Source organism: Ceratotherium simum, chromosome 2, assembly GCF_057802395.1.
Source record: "Ceratotherium simum simum isolate JZ-2026a chromosome 2, ASM5780239v1, whole genome shotgun sequence".
Taxonomy (NCBI): domain Eukaryota; kingdom Metazoa; phylum Chordata; class Mammalia; order Perissodactyla; family Rhinocerotidae; genus Ceratotherium; species Ceratotherium simum.
Genome location: NC_141901.1, coordinates 36,652,231 through 36,672,481, shown reverse-complemented (window position 1 = coordinate 36,672,481; position 20,251 = coordinate 36,652,231). Strand labels below are relative to the sequence as shown.

The following is a 20,251-nucleotide window of genomic DNA, read 5'->3' as shown; positions in this document are numbered from 1 at the left end:
ATTAGATGAGACAGGGAGAGAGAGCAGAAGCGAATGCAGGATGAGAGAGGTGGTAAGAAGAGAGCTTGCTGGAAACTGGGAATTATCAATATATCATTCAGATACAACCCTGAAACCTTGTCCTGCAAGCAGGAAAGGCTACAAATTTTTCACAGTAAAGAGCATTTAAGTATAAGAACTTTGAGTTTCTGGGGACAAGTTTCATCCACCACTGGTAGTTAGTATGCTGCTGTGTAGTTTATTCTACTGAGACAAAGAGCAATGATTACATCTCTCCTTGTAGATGAGGAAGTGAGTGATGAGCTTTAACACAAAAAGCCCAGACAGGAATGTGAAAGTATAGCTGACAAAGACAGTGCAAGAAATCACCCTCTCATGCCCCATTCCATCTCCTGACCCACCTTGGTCAAGGTGGGTGTTACCTTGGAGGACAACTGGACATTTCCTCATCAGCATATGGGACAGTCTGCCTTTTTGTGTTCTCAGAGGTAAAAGGAGGGAACCACAGTGGTCCCAGAACCTGTGGCCCGGCATCTCGGTCACTATGTGCCAATGATTTCCCTATGAAGCAAAGAATTCAAAGGCTGTGTCAGTAGGGCTGAGCAGAGAGATGCAGCAGATATCTGAGCCTTTGCTAGACAATGAAAATCAGTAAGGGAGGAACAGAGAAAGATTGAAGAGGGAGGGAAGGGAAAAGGAGAGGAGGTCCGGGATTCCCAAGGAAAGAGGTTTCATTTCTCTTCCCCAGAGTCTCCAGGGAGGGATAAATATAATTATCAACCTAGCATGACAGCATACAAAATAAAAGAGGCACCTGCCAGGTGACCATCTCTGCCGGGACTCGAACCCGGAACCTCTGGATTAGAAGTCCAGCGCGCTCGTCCATTGCGCCACAGAGACCTCACCACACACACAGCATCAGCACCAGAACTGAAAAAGCACATACCTTCTGCATCACCGAGCCATCTCAGCATCCTGCTCTCTGAGCGGTGGGGGGACAGGGACAGCTGGAAAATCTGGAGTGGAGATCCACCAGCCGGCTCCATCAAAGCTTTTCTCAATACTGTGGGTCCGGGGGTCCTCAGAGGACCGGAGGAATGTGACAGTGGTCATTTTCCTAGTCCCAGAATCTCTTATGGAGTAGGACAGAGCTAGAGCCTTTGCTCTTCTTTCCTCTCTATCCCTAAGGGAGGATACGGAAAAAGTCTCTCTCTCCATTCTCATGCTAATTAAGCAGAGTGCACCCAGCCCAGTAGAGAAAACAGAAGCCATCTCTACCTCCACCCCCTCTCCCTTACTGTGGTTTCATCCCAGTCCCGCTATTCTCAGACAGGGGCTGGGCAAAGCTTGAGGATTCAGGAAAACCCTCGATCCCGGAGACAAAGGAGCTGCTTCTGTAAGAAAACAGTGTGATCCGCGGCAGAGACCCGGAGGGAAGCTGGGCTCCGGGGAGACTGGTCCACCTCTCAGCTTTGAAAGCTGTTATCTGTCAAGCCTAGGAAAGAGATCCCGGGAGTCTGATGTGATGTTCCTTCAGCATCTTCACTAGAATTAAGGATGGGGGAGGAGATAGAGCAGTGGTGAGTGTGTGTGTGTGTGTGTGTGTGTGTGTGTGCATGCGTGTGTGAGAAAGAGAAAGAGAGAGTGTGTGTGTGTACATATAGGGAGGAGAGTGAGAACGTCAGCTCCCTAATGAATTACAGATGGTCCTCAGACAGCCCTTGTGAATACCTGCTTCCCTTCCCCCGACCTTCCCTAGCTCTAAATCTCTGCCATTCTTTCCTCCCAGGGCTGCCTAATTTAAAGCATGAGGATTTCTCAGCTGTGTGGGCTTGCTAGAGGCATCCTAGGACAAGCAAACTGACCAGCCCTCCATAACCATATATAAAGGCTTCCATACCCAGCCAAGATCCAAGAAAACAGCCCCTATTTTCAAAAGCCTCCTAGAGAAGACAATTCCATAATCACTGTTAGTTGTAGTTTCCACTATGCCAGTTCTTCTGAATGTCTAACCTAAGTCCTTCCTACCTCACCTTCAGCTCATTTTCTCCCATTTGATTCCTAGACACATCAGGGGACAATTGGCCTCTATGCTCCCAATGATAGTCCATTGATTTAAAGACTGTGATTCAGCGTTCACCAGGCCACTCCCACTCAAAAGGTTATAATAAAAGCAAAGCTGGCTCAGACTCCCTCCTCCTCCCTCAGCATGTGCTTCTACAGCCCCCAGCTCTTGACACTACCAACTGACTCCGATCATAACTCAAGATAGTTCTTTGCAACCTGTGAGACCAGGTGATGGCCAAGTGAAGAGCAATATGACAATATGAAGTGCTTAGACTGGAAGATCTTTAAGGGCCCTTCTAACTCTGAGATAGTTGCAATATCTCATACTTCCCTACCCTTCATATAGCCCCAAGAATGAGATGTGGGAGAGAATGGGCCCAGGATGATTCAGTCAGGTTGGAATATAAGGAGAAGACTAACACCTAGGCAAAAGCAGCCACTCCAACCAAGCTTGCCTGCCCTCTAGGACCTAGCGTTAGGAGCTCAGAAAAGTGAAACTGATGGTTTATGTAATAAACCTAAAGTAAGGGGGCACAGCATAGGCCTTTCTTAACACATTTATCTTAGACTACTCCAAGAATCTGACACAGAGAACTCGATGCTGGCCAGAGACTGTTTTACTTTCAGTGGCTGGTAACAAGGTGCTAGTCAAGGAACTAGTCAGGAGGTCCACGTGTCTGTAAAGGGAAGTTCAACCCCACAGGCCAGCCATGAACCACTTGGGTATAAGGAAAAGAAGAGCCTAGGTTCTCAGGACACTTCCCACCAGGCTCAGTCAATGTGCTCTTAGACACAGACGCATACCCTCTGCTTTTCATAAGGATATTGTCCTATACCCAAGTTTTGCCCAAAGCTTCTCTGCCTCTTAAGAGATCATGGTTCTCCACAATCTGAATGAAGAGTCTCAGCTCTCCAACTCCCTCCAGAAGCTTCGTTCACCGCAATGTTCTCACTTGGCACTGGGGATACAAAGATGAGAGACCAAGAATGACACGGTGCCACCCTCAAGGATCCTGTGGGCAAGTTCCAGTGTAGGAACTACTCTATAAGACATATGGAAGACAAGAAGGAATCAATCTTATTGCCCACCAAATAATCAGTCCATTTTCCAAGTTCACGCAAAGACCATAAGCTGGAAGCAGAAAAATACAAAGTCAACAGCAAGCTATGCAGCTTACTTTCTTCAAAACCCTGAGAAAATTACTTAACTTCTCAATCCTCCTTTTCCTCATTATAAACTGGGGGCAATGATAAACGCTCTTGATAAAGATTAACTGAGACTTCACGGTGCAAGGCATTGTCCCTTCCTTCCCCTGTTTTATGAGTCACATTTCTTGACTCTATTGCCTGGGTGGCCTCCTTCCTCTTGAGTACCTTCCCTTTATCTTCCCCTCACCCCCACAGAAATCTTGCCATTCTAGCAGAAAACACCTCTCACTCAACAAGAGTCTTTCCAGGACCTCTTACACTTATAATCTATATCAACAAAAATACTCTGGACTTTGTCTAAGGGCTTTTTTCAAATCAGAGATGTCTCTCTGACATCTCCCATTTCACTTTATTATCCACAAATCAGGTAAAGCTTCTTGATAAGTGTGAATAATATCTCTACACTAGGTGTTTAATTTAAAAATAACGAGGGAAACAGTCAAAGAAAGTGACAGTTTTAAAGGGCAGGAAAGATGAGGTTGAGCCATTCAAAAAGATTGAAGACAGTACATCATTTTTGTCTTTTAAACTAGATATACGTCATTCGTGTTTATGTAAACCCTTAAGAAGATAAGTACATTCCCCTTCTAAAAAAATTTCCGTACTGATCTAATTCTCCAAAGATTTGTGACTCAAACATTACTCATGCCTCTAATTGAATACCACTCTTTGACCCCACAGTCAAACTGGTGATGCTCATACATTATTTCATTCATAAAGCGTTGCTGGGATATGTATGATAAACGCCAAAAAATTTCCCCATTGTCCCAGAAACAAATACAATAAATTCCACGTCCTACTGTGGTCCTACTCACTAAGGTCCTACTTATCTTTAGCTTCCCTAAAGGCATCTTTACCAACTAGTCCATGTTTTAAATGCTAACGGATATTAGATGGAGTAAGACAGTGAAATAGTCATTTGGATAACACAGACTTTATCCACTATACTTTCATCTCTCAGTCCCTACAATGTCCTAAACCTTATTAATTCACATCTGTTGTGGACATATCCTCTAGAAGTGGTTTCCATGGACTGTCTTCTAGTGTCCCTAATTATTATCAGCTCCTTCTTACTATTTCACCCCTTAGCAATCAGCCCACCACATTCCTCCTGTCAGCACCTCCCAGGGAGGTTGAAAAAGATGTTTTGCAAAGTTAGGCCTATGGTGCTAGACCCACTCTGCAAAACTAATAGATGTTCAGCTCTTAACTCCCTACCTCTTAAAGAAGGGCAACATGAACACACCTATAAGGCAAAGGCCCTTCAATTCTTTTCCAGATATTTCATCCTTGTGGGGTCTTGCCCCATGCTCATTTTTCTATTCCTCTCATGCATTTTTCTAACCCATCATAATGAAGCATTTGTGTTCCTAAAGCCTCTGTTTCCTTCCTTCCTTAGCCAATGACCCAGACTACAGATTGCTTATTCCCTCCCCATCTTCTTTCCTATCCTTTAAGCAGGAAGAATTGAGATAATTCAGGTAACAATTGAGCCTGAGAATTAAGCCAAAGGAGGACAAATACAGAGCAAATTTTGCTTTAATCATCACATCTAACTTTCAGAAACCATTCCAGGTCTAGCCCAGTCCAACTGAGTTACCCAGGCCTCTCAAGCCTCCCCACAAGTAGATGTAGAACCAATCTATTTCAACAATTGGCTAGTCAAGGTCACAATGGAGTCCATTCAGAGGTCAAGCCCCTAAGGGAGTCTTAGGAATGGTGAAGAATCTGGAGACAGACTCTCCCTTTCCTTTCTGCCTCTATCTCCCACCTCTCTCAGCTTTCTCTAAGTAACTGTCTCGAGAATTCTAGAGAGTGTGTCTCCAAGGATATGGTTTCTCTGTTTGGTCAAGAAGGATGAGGAAGCTAGCAGTGTTTAACAAAAGGAGAGGAAGTGGGCCGTCATGTCCTACCAGATCTTTCTGGGAATTTGTAGGGAAACATTTTCTCTGCTTCACCTAGGTTCTCAAAAAAATGAATTAATTTCTCATGTTACCTCTCTAGTTCAACTCCCTTTCCCCTCTTTAGAATCTGGGCTCTCTAGACCTCCAGTGCTAACCCCAAGCCATCACCCTCTTGTGTGTTCAGTACTAACTCCCCAGTCCTGTCTCGTTACTGTTTCTTCTTGTCATTTCTATCAATTACTCCTTCTTCCTCCAGGTACATTACCCTTAGTCATGTCCTGATTTAAAATGCTCCTTCTCCCGCTGCGGCGGCCCAGGGTTTGCCAGTTTGGATCCCGGGTGCGTACCGACGCACTGCTTGGCAAGCCATGCTGTGGCGGCGTCCCATATAAAGTGGAGGAAGATGGGCACGGATGTTAGCCCAGGGCCAGTCTTCCTCAGCAAAAAAAAGAGGAGGACTGGCAGATGTTAGCACAGGGCTGATCGCCTAACAAAAAAAAATTAATAAATAAACTAAAATAAAATGCCCCTTCTCCCTCTGTGCGCACCTCTCCTCATTCACATTCATTTCACTTCTCTCCACGTTCTGCAGTTGGCATTCCCTAATCCTTTCCCATCCAGTCCCTATCCTCTGCAATGCTCAATTTCTTAGCCATATCTCCATTTGTTCTCATCTAGGATCTATCTATTCCAAACAGTATTGCCCAAACTCACTGTTCCTGGTCTCCCCTAGATTCAGTCCACTGCTCCTCTCTGTCTCTGGCCCCCTTGGCCATCATCCTTAAGGCTCTCTGAGTTTCCCAGGCCTCCAAGCTCCTCTAGCATCACCCTCGATCATTATACTCTGTCATTTGGCTCCAGAGTCTTGGTATTGTCATTCCTTCATCCTCACGCCCTTTTTTTCCTTTCTCCAGATTTCATTCTCCACACCTCTTTACTTTCCCCCCATCCTTTTAGTCCAGATCTCTCCTCCTTCTTAAATCTTCAATCTATAGTACCTGTTCTGCTGAATCTCCTTCCACCCGGTCCATAGGGCACCAGATTCCTGAGGGTTGTCCAGAATGACTTGCTCCTTCCCTTCTTCCCCATGTTCACCTCCAGACATCCTGCTCTACAATACACTTGTGTCTGTTTTACTTCTTTGCCTGGGACTCTATGCACCACCGGCTTTACAACTGGGAGGCCCTGAAAAGGGCCCTGCTAATCCCCATGGCATTGAGTTACCATGGGGATGGGCTGGCAACCAGGCTCCTTAACCTTCACAGTGTCCACGGGGCCTCTGGTCCTTAAAGGGCCAGATACTCTAGGCCAGAGGCCAAAAAATTAGAAGATGGATCCTTAAAGGGTCAATGATTCTATGGTCATTGGCCAAGGGATTCAAGAACCTTGGTTTTGCCTAATATTAGGAGTAAACTGGGCTTTCTTCATCTTTCTCCTACCTCAGCTCCACTTCCCATTCAGTCTGGCAGGAACCTTGAGATGAACATAGGAAAGCAGACTCCAAAATGGCAAGAGAAGAAAGATGTTTATCTTTTACAATGCAACAGTTTAATTAAACAAAAAAGTGACCATGAAAGTTTCAATCACAGGAACTAAAGTTGTCCTTACACGGGGACCTTCTGTCTGACAAATCATAGCAAGGTCTATACATAGTTTATCCTTACACAATAGTCGGTCATTGCCTAAACAGGACTGGCCCTACTAAAGCCTGTCGTAAAGAGCATTCAGTCCCCACACTGAAAATAGGGTCAAGGGGAAGCACTTTACCTTGAGTAATCCAGTTAATCTCCTGCAGGCTCAGATTCTCCTCCTTTAAAAGCTGGTAGCTGAATTTCCAAGGTCCTTCCTCACACTATCTGTCTATGATTCTAAGAAACAGTATTAACAGTAGTCATAATGATGATAAAAGTATTTTGAATTCTTTATCTCATTTTATCATCAGAACTATGCTAGATGGTGGAAAGAATGATTATCATTACCCTCCTTTTACAAAGAAAAACCTTGATCAAAGACATTAAGTGGCTTGCCCAGTCACTCAACTCGGAAGTAGGGGGGCGGAGGAGAGCCATTGGTGCAGTGTTCTAACCTCTGTCACCGCTCCAGGCAGGCCTCCACGGAAGGTTCCTGCTGAGTGGCACAGGATCCCCATTAAGATTTGTCCCAGGAAGTGAGATACTAAGACCTTTCCCCACAAGTCTCTTCTCTGCCTTTGCAATTGTAGGGTGGTGCCCCAGGGATAGGACAGGAGGGCCAGGCAGGTATGGGAAGGGCCACAGGTGGAGTAAAAAGCTATGGTTTTTAGAAGACAGAAAGAGCAGCATTTGGTAAGGGAGCTCTCTATGGTCTGCACTTCAGTGGTTCCTTCTTTCAGTTACCTCAAGTTAAAATATAAGAAACAGGTCCAGACAAATAAAATGACGGCTACTCATTCACAAAGCTGGTACTCAATTCCAGGTTTTCTGACTCCTACTTTAGTGCTCTTTTACTCCACCATAGTATCGCCAAATCACTCCTGAATCCCCAATATAGTCTCTCCACAGAGTGTGGGGAAGGAGAGGGAGGGAGAGAGCAAAACGCTTAGTATTCTGTCTTAACTGACAAATCAGAAAATTAAAAGAATCAAATAACTCTTCCCTTCCTGGAATCAGTGACTGCTCAAAATGGAAAATGATTTTAAGATAATTGTCGCATTTTTACCTTTGTGCATCAGTTGAATCTTTACCACATGCTTTTATTACTTTTAGAAATTTTAAAAAATTAGTTTGAAGATTAAGTTGATAATGCTAAGTGAGTGAATGTTTGCTCTTTATTTTCTATATTTCTGTAGTCTATAATTTTTGTCAACCCTCTCCATCTGTAATTACACAGATTAGTAAACTCATGCCCATAGGAATTAAATTACTTATCCAATATTACAAAAATAGACTAACCATTACGGTCCAATTGGAAAACTACAGACTTTAAAGTCAGGATTGACCAAGGTTTGAATCCCAGCTCCACAACGTACCATGTGATGATGGGCACCTAAGGGCACCTACATGAATCTTTGAGGCTCAAATTACTCATCTGATTTTAAAGATTCACTCAAGTAATAATGCCTACCTTGTAAGGTCATTATAAGGAATAAATGAGATAAAGGAAGAGAAAATCCTTAGTAGACTAGTGCCTGGCAGTCTCTCTTTTCACAGAGAATAGGTTATGCTCAGTCTGTCTTCTCTTACTCCCCTCATTCCTCAGCTGACTTTAGCTTACTTAATGCTAAAATGTCCTCGCTAAAGTCACTAACGGCCTCCCAATCATAAAATTCAATATCTCACTTCACTTTCCTGCAGCATTTCACTAGTGACCACACCTTCGTTCTTGAAAACGTTCACTCCTCTGGTTTCTGTGACACAGGACTCTCTTCTAACTTGCCTCCTATTTCTCAGCCCCTCCTTTCAGTCTCCTTCACCAGCCCCTCCTCTTCCTTCTTAAATAACAGTGTTCCAAAGAGCAGCATTTATCAGACTGCCAGTCCGATGTTAGCAGCATTTTTATATTATTAAATAGAAGAGAAGAGAACTGATGGGATAGGATACTGCAGAACAGGATAAAAAAGAAAATAGCAGAAGGCATCACCCTCTAATTAGACCATGTGTTGGTTCATGAATTTTTTTTCAGTTACATGTACATATATTTGTGTGCACATGTGTGTTCTAGGTCATAATAAAAAATTAATGAATTTCTTTTGTGGGTTGTGGTCAAAAACATTGCTCTCAATTGTGCTTGGCTCTCTTCTCTTATATTTTCTCCCTGAAGGATCTTAAATAGCACCATAGCACATACTACCAACTATGAGCTGAAAACTCCCATATCCATATCTTAAAACTAGACATCTCACCTGAAAGCCAGTTTGGTATTTCAGATGCCTTTAGATAACCATCCCTATATGACTCACAGGCCTCTCAATTGTAAAATGTACAAATCTGAACTTACATTTCACCATAAATCTTCCGCTCTTCGTAATCCACTAGTTTAGTTAACAGTAGCACCAACCACCTACTCATTTATTAATGTATTTATTTCTCATACCCATAAACACACACTATATCAAGAAATGTGCTAGGCATTGGAGACACAAAGATAATGAAGACGCCATATCTGCCCTCGATAAAGTCACAGTCAGAAGCAGAAAATAAACAGAATCATAAAACAAAGTTGCCCAACTGTAGAGATACATCCAGCATGCTACAGAATCAAAGAATATGGGCAAACTAACACACTCTGGGGGGGTCTAAGGAGGTTTTCTGGAGCTACAGACCTAAGCTGAGGTTTAAAGGAAGAACAGTTGTGAACCTGAGCAAAAAAGAGGTTAGGGTGCAAAGGGTGTGCATGTGTGTGTGTGCGTGCGTGTGTGTGTTGGGGAAACTGAGGAAGAAAGGCACTCTAAGAAGTGGGGACAGCATGAGCAAAGATACAGCCAAAAACCATTTTGTCTGTGTAAGAAACTACAAGAAATGAGGGGATGCTGAGGTCCAAAGTTCCAGGCAGGGAGTGACAAAGAATGTGGCTGGAAAGACCAGACCATGGAGACCTTCATATGTTGTGTTAAAGGCCTTCGATTTTAACCCTGCAGGAGATGCAGAGGCAGTCAAGGGTTTTAAGTAAAGGAGAACTGTGATTTGACTTGCATTTTAGATAGATCATTCTGGTTGCTGTATGGTGGGTAATTTCAAGAGGACACAGTGAGGGGGCTTCTGCAGTCGTCAAGGTCAATTATAAGGGAGATCTGGACCCCAGGAATAGAACTGGCTAAACAATAGGAAATTGAAAGGAGAAGATTAATTTGATAAAAACAATATTGGGAAAACAGAACTGGTCATCCAGTCACTTAAGCTAGAAATCTAGAAACCTGGAGTCTGTCAAGACTCCTTCCCTCACTTTTATCCTCCAAATTTAATCAGCTACTGAGTTCTATCAATGCTGCCTCTTTACTAGCTCTCAAATCTATCCTTCCCTGTTCATTCTCGTTGCTTTTGGCTTAGTCCAGATTGTTCATCCTTTGTAACGAGGGCTGCTTGAATATTTAAAAAAATTTTTTTTCTTATTGAAGTAACACTGGTTTATAATATTATATAAATTTCAGTTGTACATCATAATATTTCGAATTTAACATACAATGGAGAAAGGAAAGTCTCTTTGATAAATGGTGTTGGAAAAACTGGACAGCTACATACAAAAAAAAATTAAAGTCGGGGCCGGCCCAGGGGCTCAAGTGGTTAAGTGCATGCGCTCCGCTGCGGCAGCCGGGGGTTCGCCCGTTGGGATCCCGTGCGCACATCAAGGCACCGTTTGTCGAGCCATGCTGTGGCGGCGTCCCATATAAAGTAGAGGAAGATGGGCACGGATGTTAGCTCAGGGCCAATCCTCCTCAGAAAAAAAGAGGAGGATTGGCATCAGATGTTAGCTCAGGGCTGATCCTCCTCACAAAATAAAAAAAAAAAAAAAAAAAGTCAATCATCACCTTACACCATACACAAAAATTAACTCAAAATGGATTAAAGACTTGAATATAAGACCTGAAACTCTTTGAATATTTTAATAACCCCTCACTTGTCCATCTGCAGCCATCCCTGCTCCCCTTCCACCCATCTGCCACACCACCAACAGAGCAATTGTGATTTTTCTGGAAGGCAAAACCCCTCAATCTTTCTCTATTGCCTAGAGAAGAGCCTCAAGGCCATCTATGATCTGATTTCTGTTCCTCTTTTCAACTTCCTTTACTATTATTCCCCATCCCCACCCCTGGCCTTATGTTGTGCAATGTCAAAGTACTGACAGTTCTCTGATAAAAAAAAATTTAAAAAGTTATGGTTGCACACTAACATGCCTTGATGTGCGATGTTTCCTCTTTCTGTAATGCCCTTCTCTTCTCCCCACCCCCACATCTGCCTGGAAGACTGCTCCTCCTCCTTGAAGATTCAGCTCAGTCACCTCATTTTCTGTAATATCTTCCCTGACATCCACCACAACCCTAAGCAGATTGGATCACACCCATTTTCACACCATGACTGCGCCTTGTGCATCTGGCTCCCGGAGCACTGAGCACACTGTACCGCAATCAGTTTTGCGCATGTCTGTCTCCTACCAGACGGTGAGCAACCTGAGTCCTTCTACCCTTGTCAGTCTGAGCAGTGCCTGGCACATTACTATGTGCTCAGTACATGATTTCTGGAAAAAAAAAAAAAGAATAAAGAAACAAATTGACTAGAATTGTCTCTGTCCCCCTAACCCAGAGATTGTTCCAGAATACCACGATTATTTATTTTTATAATGGAAATATCTGATGGGAACTCTTAAAATGAGACCTGAGAACTGGAGACATTTTCTGCTGCTCTGCCTCAAAGTGAGAGCAGAAACATTCAACTTTCTCTAGAGCTCTAGTTTTTACATCCAGTCTACTGAATATTTCCTATAAGATGGGTTCCCATAAGTTTAAACTCAACACAGTTTAAACAAAATTAATCTTCCTCCATCCCAAAATACTACACCCCACAAAAAGATTCTCCTGATTCCACTGTTTCTTTCTGTGGTTCAGCATTTTCCAAGTCAATCACAGACCCCCAAACTGAGAGCCGCCTCTGTCTTCCCCCATTCTCCTGCTTCCCATAACCAACACCGAATGTGGTGCCTCCTTGCCATTCCCGATGCCACCACCCTAGCTCAGGACACTTTCACTTTGCTCCCGGATTTCGATAGCCATCTTTTAACAGATCTCCTTAGAATAAGCTTTTAAAATTAATTTTGTAGTCACTCAACACATAAGCACATGATCACTGTAAAAAAATTAAGTATATAATATAAACAATCATAGCCCCCCCTTATGCTTTCCCACACCAGAAATAATAATTTTCCAAGTTTAATATGTATATGAACAATAGGAGCACTCAAGTGCCTGCTATACGCAAGGCACTATTCAAAGCATTTGAAATAGATTAATTTATTTAAGCATCACATTATACAATCTTAGGGCATATATACTATTATTTTCTTTATTTTCCATACAAGGAAAATACTGAGAGGTTAAGCATCTTGCCCAAGGTCACACAGCCAGTAAGTAGCTATTCATTTACTTAAACACACATTTACGGGTATGTAAAATGTAACATACATATATTGTTTTGAGCTTTTTTCCTATTTTACACAAAGGGGATAATGGTACGTGCATTTTCTTTGTATTTTCACTCAATACATCTGGGTTACCTTTCCATGTTGGTATATATATATTTACCTCATTCTTTTTAACTGTTATGTGTTATTACAAAGTATGGATATAACATAATTTATTTAACCAATTCACTACTGATGGATATTTAGGTTGTTCTCCATTTTTCACTCCTGGAAACAATGATGTGATTCACATCTATGTTCATAAATCATAGCGCTCATGTGTGACTAGATATATAGCACAGATTTGTGTAAATAGCACTGCTGGTATTTCCATTTTTAATTTTGATAGATACTGCCAAAATACCTCCAAAATGGCTGCAGAGATTTTCATTCTCACTAACAATAAATGAAGGTGCCTGTTTCCCCAAACGCTTGCCAATACTGGATACTATCCATCATTTTAATTTTTAACAATCTGTTGGGTCTCTTCGATCCTTTTTAACAATCTAGGCTCTCTTTGTTCCTTTAACTTGTATTTCTCAAAATTCAAATGCAGTTGATCATCTTTTTAGATGTTTATTGGACAACTATATTCTGTCTCAGAATTCCTAAACATATCCTTTGTCCAATTTTCTGTTGGATTTTTTGTCTTTTTTTGTGTATTTATTGGATATTTTGCATATTATCAATTTAATACTTTCTTCTATATGTTGTAAAGAAAATTTTCCCAGTCTGTAACTTACTTTTAAACTTTGTCTACGGTGTCTACAATTATATTAATTTTAAAAAATCATGCAGTAAAACTTGTCAGTCCTTTCCTTTATGGATTCTGAGTTTTGTGTCTTTCTTAGGATGGTCTTTCCCACTCTGAGATTAAACATATTTTTCTACAGTGTTTAAGAATTTCTGTTAGTTTTGTTTGTTTATAAAATTTAGCACTTCAGTCCATCTGAAATTTATTTTGGTATATGGCATGGAGGAAGGCTCGACCTACCCCGTTCCAATTGGCAGACAGATAATCAATTATTCTAATACCAAGTCAATAAACGGTCCAACCCTTAGTCACTAAGCAGAAGTGCAGTATCAGATGTAGGATTCTTCATACGCTAAATTCCAAAATCAGCTGGTGACTATGCTCTTTCTCCTGCTCCGTGGAATTATTTGTATATTCCTGTGCAATATTTCAATGTTTTCATTGCTATAATTTAAAAGTAACCTAGAATAGCTGGAAAACCCTCTCCCCACACCCTCAACCCTATGTGTTTAAAAAAAATCGTGGCTGTTCTTGACTTTATTTTCCAAGAGAATGTTAGAATCAACTGGTCAAGTTCTGCAAAATAAAATGTTGGGATTTAGCACGGGATTGCACTGAATTTACAGATTAACAGGAAGAAAGAATTATTAACATTTTTACCACGCTGAATCTGAAGATCAATCTATAAATACCAATTCAATCACATAACATCCCGCGACAAAAATTTTCCCACTAGCATAAAGATAAAACTCTTCAGTAGAGGGTTTTCAAGTCTTACCCTCTCAAATTTGGTTTAAAGCCACCTCACCAAATTCACTTTCCTTTATTCTCATCCAGAAAGTTTTCTGAAGAAACTAATGTTCTCGCTATACACTAAATAATCCTTCATTCTCCTTGCTAAAAATGCTATGCAATTAGAGGGAGAAAGCAGATATATCCTTTGTCCACACATCTTCATTCTGAAGCACTGGCATTCGGGGTCTATCCAAGGCCCACTATTGCCCATTGGCAAGGTAAGAATAGGTGTATTTCCCCTTACTGACTTAAAGAGATCTGAATTCGATGGCAAAAAGAGGGGATTTCTATGATTAAATAATATATGGCAACATACTGTTCTTTCCGCATTCATAAGACAGAGAACTTGGTGTTGAACAGGGCAGCAGATAATGGGATTTGAAACTTGAAGAGACCTTACTGGCATCCAAACTCTCAACATGGAGGATATATTTCCTAAAGAATGTACAGATGAGAGAAATATTAGAAAGGAATGAAGAACAGTCAGAAGAACTGAGATAATACTACCTGAGTAGAGAAGACTGAAATTAAACTGAAAAATGTTTTGTGTACACTTTCCAAACTCAGGAGTCGGGAGCTAGTTTGGCCAAGAAGCTGGGACAAGGCTGCATTACAGCAAAGCAACCACACCGAGGGAGCAGAGGATCAGGAATGGCAAGGGGTCAGGGTGGCCACACGAGGGTAGCAGAGAGCAAGCTAAACAGGAGAGACCTGAGTAGGATGAACAAGGAATTAGAACTGAAAATCTAGATCCAAGTAGTACTTTATATTCAGACAATGGACACAAAGCATGATTCTAAGGTGCACCCAGGAAGAAGAGAGAAAGATCTCTCACACATCTGCTCCATGGTGAAGGGGACACAGAGAAAGGTAACTAACATGTATTGAGTTCTTAGCTAGATGTGCATAAATGTTCTCAGTTAATGGTCACAACAAGTCTACAAGACAGACAGTAAGAATGTCTAATGTTTAGCAAGTGAAAAGACCAATCTGAAATAAAGGAAGTGGCACAGCGGTATTCAAGCCCAGGTGAGTCCAACTTCAACATTCATGCTTTCTCACTCTCCTGCGCTGTCTCTTCCATGAATCAGAAATGACTCCTCACAGCCGGACCCAGAACCTGTTTAACTTTCTTACAGCAGGACACACAGTCATTCCCGGACCTTCACAGTCACACCAACCGTAGCCACAGCTTCATAGGAATGTAGCGAGAATATCCTAAATATGTCTGCCTCTGTTTCTGGCTTAGCCACAGGAACGGCAGCAACAATGGCCAGCCTGACAGGTATGCGTACAGGGGGACACTAGTCCACAAAGAAGCCCTGGGACTGGAAGGTCTGTGGCAAATCTCATCAGGTGTCACCTGGCAAGGGAATACTACTCCAGCGGCAGCAAACTCTGGAATTTTAGGGCTTAAAAAGATCTTAGGACCAAAATGGACCACAAGCAACCATGAGTGAGCCAAAGAAGACAGTTTAAAAATCAAGAACAACAGAAAAACATACAAGAGAGCCTGGAATAACATGTCACATTCAACTCATAAAAATCAGCCATGGCCTTACTCACCTAGCAGGACCTGTTCTGAACCCAACTATCTAAGAGAAAAGGAGCAGAGAAGAGGTTCTGAAATGATAAAAGAACTAGCAGAAGGTTAAGAATTAGGACACTTCACCTGATACACAGGAGGTTGAGGGGCAATTTAATAACAGTCTTAAAGCCTCTAGAGGGACATGATACAGAAGCTAGTAAAGAGAAAGAGATGTCTTCTTTCGTGAACCAGAGGAAAAGCCTTAAATGGCAGGGGGAGGCTTTACTTAGGGCGTAAGAAAAAAAGTTCTCGATTGTAAAATCAAAGTGTGAACTCAGAATGTGGACACTCTTCTCCAAATGTGATGAGTGAGAGTGTTCTCTTTCATGCATTCATTCAAACAATATTTCATATTATGTGCCAGGCATTGCTGTGTGCAACATTCTTTCAGTTTCTGGCAACCCAACTTTGCTCAAAATTGACAAGGTTTCTTTTCTCAGGAAGTTTACATCTACTTGGAGAAGTGGTATACACAACAATTTTAAAAAAATAGAAAAGATAAATTATTAAGAAAATAGCAGAAAATGACAAGTGATTGCAAGGGAATGGGAAGGCCTCTCTGAAGAGGTTACATTTAAGCTGAGATGTGCAAGCAAGAGCAATTTGCATAGAGCAGAGAGGGAAGGTTCCAGTTCAGGAGGACCAGCCAGTGCAAAGGTTTAGGGTGGGCATGAGCTTGGTGTGTTAGAGACGCAAAAGGAGGGATAGTGTGGGAGGGATGGTGTGGCCATGAGGTTACACGAGGTCAGAGAGAGGCCAGATTGCGTAGGGTTTTACAAACAAGGTTAGCAATCACTGGAGAGAAAGAGTCAAGAAAACTATTTGTTGAAAGGCTCATTGATATTTTTTGTTTTTAAAACTTCACACAACTGTGTTCTAGTGAACTATTTACACTTGGTTCTCTCAAGAGTCAGTGAGCTCTTCGTGAGGAGACGCAGGCTATGGTCTGTTGTTTCTCAGGATTGTCAGGGCCGTGGAATCATCTGGGAGCTCTTTTTTTTTTTTTTTTAAAGATTTTATTTATTCAGTTTTTTCCCCCCAAAGCCCCAGTAGATAGTTGTATGTCATAGGTTCACATCCTTCTAGTTGCTGTACGTGGGACTCGGCCTCACGTTGGATGGAGAAGTGGTGCCTCGGGGCGCTCCCGGGATCCGAACCCGGGCCGCCAGCATCAGAGCGCGCACACTTAACCGCTAAGCCAGGGAGCCGGCATCTGGGAGCTCTTGTTAACAGTAAGGCCGGGAATCATTATTAATCTACAGAACCAGAATATCCTGGGTACCTGTATTGTTTTTAATAGGTGCCCTCATGTAACTCTTATGATCAGGCACAGACGGATATACTGTTTTCTGGAATGACCAGGGACTTTGGAGACACACCTAAATTAGGATTTCAGCTCCACCAGTTAATGTGTGACTTATAGGAAGTTACCACATTTCCCAAGCCTCATTTTCCTCATCTGTAGAATGGGAATAATACTACCTACAAGTCACAGGGCCATGAGTGAAGACTAAATGATATAGCAGACGCAAAGTGCCAGGCACATAGTAGGCACTCCATGAATGCTGAATGAATAAATATATGCATGAATATATGAAACCTATGCATGAATGAAAAGCTAAATATATACACTCACTCTTTGCAATGCTGGCTGTTTTGAATCCGCAATATTCCTTACCACCAGCAGAGAGCCCAGGATCTCAGAGAGTGGAGGTAGGATCCCGGACCTTCTGAAACCAAGCTCCACCCTGTTTCCTACTTAAGCTTCTTCTTCTCTCTCCTCCCATTCAACTGGCCTAGCTATTCTGACTCACCACGACCCCCTACCCCTTGCCACTGCTACCCTCCCCTAAACCATGAAATAACTCACTCAGCTTTCCTCCCCCTCCCACTGCCCTGAAGATGACCCCCAGCTGGTTGCCAGGGAGATGAGTAACAGGTGCCACTGAGTGCAGGCTGTTTCTTCCAAGAACAGTCCAAGGTGACCAAGCACCCCAATTTGTCCAGGACTTTCTCAATTTTAGCACTGAAAGTCCTGGAAACTGCCTCAGTCCTCGGCAAGCCAGGACAGTTGGTCATCGTACCTAACCCCTTACTCTACACAATTTTATGTTGCTGTGCACCACCGTCTGCACCTGTGTGCTCCACAGCATTGTCCACACTATGTCTAGGTGTGGGTGGGTCCTACAACAGTGTTCTGGGTGTTATCGTCACCTTACCCATAGGATCAGACAAGACCACATTCAGTGGGTCCTATTCAATCTCATGGTACTCAATTTGTGATCCCCAGAAGGGTCAGGCTTCTGAATCAAAGATGTGTATCTTCCAGTCCATCCATCCACCACTGCCAGAGTTATCGTTCTAAAAGGCAAATCTGGCCCTGACATTTCCCTGCTTAAAACCCTTCAATGACTCCTTGTCTGCAGAATAAAAAGCAATCTCTAGCATAAATTCCCTCCACAATCCAGCCACAACTGACTATATTGTTTCCTGCTTTCCCGCTTTTGCACATGCTGTTCCCTCTTTTGTAATGCCTTTCATCCTTTTTACACCTGGCCAACTCCTAGTCATTCCCTAAGGTTTTCCACAAATTTAACCTCTGCCTCTTCTCTGATTCTACAGTGCTTTATATATAATTGCATTGTATCATTTATCACACGGTGTAGTAATTGTGTGTTTGCCCATCTTCCCTACCAGACTACGAGTTCCTTGAAGGTAAGTTTCATGACTTACTCATCTTTGTATTCTCAAGACCCCAGCACCAGACACTGACACTTTGTTGTAGCATTTTTTAACATTCACTCCTATTTTATGATTCTAAAAAGCAAACCTTATTGTTACTGTCAGATTGGTCTTAATTATCAAGTATTTCACAACTCTGAATATTACTCTCTCCCTGACCCTTGCATTATTCCTGACAGATAAAATGAGGCTGAAAAATGGGAATTGGGGATGGAGTAAGAGCATCCACTGATCATTCTGTTTTGTAATAAAAAAAATAAAAACTGGGGGTTTATAGGTTTTTTTAATAGACTGAAATAGAACAGCTGGGTCAAAATATCCAATTTCCACTAGCATTGTGCATTGCACATAAAAGCTCCACAAACTATAATGAATGAATGAATGAATGAATGAATGATCAGGGAGTTCTAGTCCAGACATACAATTTTTTGTGTTCTTTTACGAAAGCATGTACATTCACCAGGTGTGACTATAAAATGACAAACTCTTGTTTGTTTTTATTTGTATTAAGAAATAAACCAGAATGTCACTGCTCAGAAATTTTCTAGAACTCCCCTTTGGGTACTGCCTTAAGAACCAATGTATTAGTCAGCCTATAAGCCATTTACTATTACTTTACAGCCAAATCTTGTTTTCATATTACCCAATATGAACTGCCACTTATCCATAAGGCTTGGATCCCAAAGACATTTGGCTATTTTCAAAATTAAAAGCCAACCTCAAAGGATGAAAATTTTCCACAATTGAATACATGCAAAAGGATGTGGCAAAATCTAAAGTTAATTTCAAGAATTACAAAATGTATCTTGAATAAGTGGATGAAAATATGTGTACATGTGTATTAGACTCATTCATCTTATTTTGGACACATTGTATCTATACGAATGTGTACATACCTGTAGGGAGTATGCTAATGAAATGTGGTTATATACATGGATGTACTTCTGCAAATAAACGGTTTATCAAGCCTATGTGATTATAAACATATCATTTCAGCTTAATTCAGTAGAATTAACTAAGAATCTACTATTTTTCTATTTCTACGCTAAGCACTGAGAATAACGAGATTCACGATATCATTCCTGCCCTCAAAGAGCTCACAGTCAGAGATGCAAAACATGTAGACAAACCATCACAACACAGTGAAAGTTGTGTAAGAGTGGAACTATCTATACAATATCGCAGTAGCAGCTAGCAAGGAGTGATTATTTCTGGGTAGAAGGCTTCACAGAGGCGGCAACACCTAATCACAGTTTGGATGGATAAACACAAGTACAAGTTTCATCAGGCTTAATGAGATGGGCAATCCAGGTATAGGCAATAGTATGTGCAAAGACACTGAGGCATGAAACAACATAGCATGTTTGGGAAATTACAAGCTATTTGATATTGCTGGAGCACGGAATGCAGGGGGAGGAATGCAGAGATACTTTGCTGGAGAGGCTACAGATACCCCTGTAACTGAAAATGTGTATTTCTGTTTGCAGATGATTATGTGCGCCTACTGTCTTTCCAAAATACATCAATCAGCTTGTTTGCAAAAGTGGCACACATATTTACTACATGATTTTATTTTTGCCTGAATTTATCACAAAAAATTTCCCCAGTCTCTGCTCGTATTTGTTCTATTCCCCTATTACTCTCCCACCTTTTTCTCCTCTCCCTCTGTACTCTAGTTATCTTGCTCCTTTTCCCCTTGTATGGTCTCCTCCCACATCGATCTGAGTCCATCCACAGCCTTATAGGTCATCCTCCTTTCTAATAACAAGCAACTCCCCTTCTCTGCTTCAGAATCAAGCTCAAATGACCTCTTCTCTAAGAAGCCTTCCTGGCTAAAGCTAGTGGTTAAAAATTTAGGCTTTGGAGTAACACAAATCTTTCTTTGTAACCTGGGTCTCTCATTCACCATCTTTGTGCTCTTGTACCAGTCATTTGACTTCTCCAGGCCTTGTGGTCTTCTGTAAAATAGGGGTAATGCATACTGCAAAGAGAGCTCATGAATATTAAAAGGTATAATAATTGTAAGGAACTTAGTCTCGAACC

The 20,251-nt window shown here is 41.8% G+C and overlaps 1 protein-coding gene and 1 non-coding gene across 2 annotated transcripts in view; both read right to left on the bottom strand.

Moving 5' to 3' along the window:
- Positions 1–20,251, bottom strand: part of AIM2 (absent in melanoma 2) — a 131,463-nt gene that overhangs the window by 89,327 nt on the left and 21,885 nt on the right.
- Positions 827–900, bottom strand: TRNAR-UCU (transfer RNA arginine (anticodon UCU)). Its single transcript has one exon. It is a non-coding gene; the product is annotated as a tRNA-Arg (tRNA).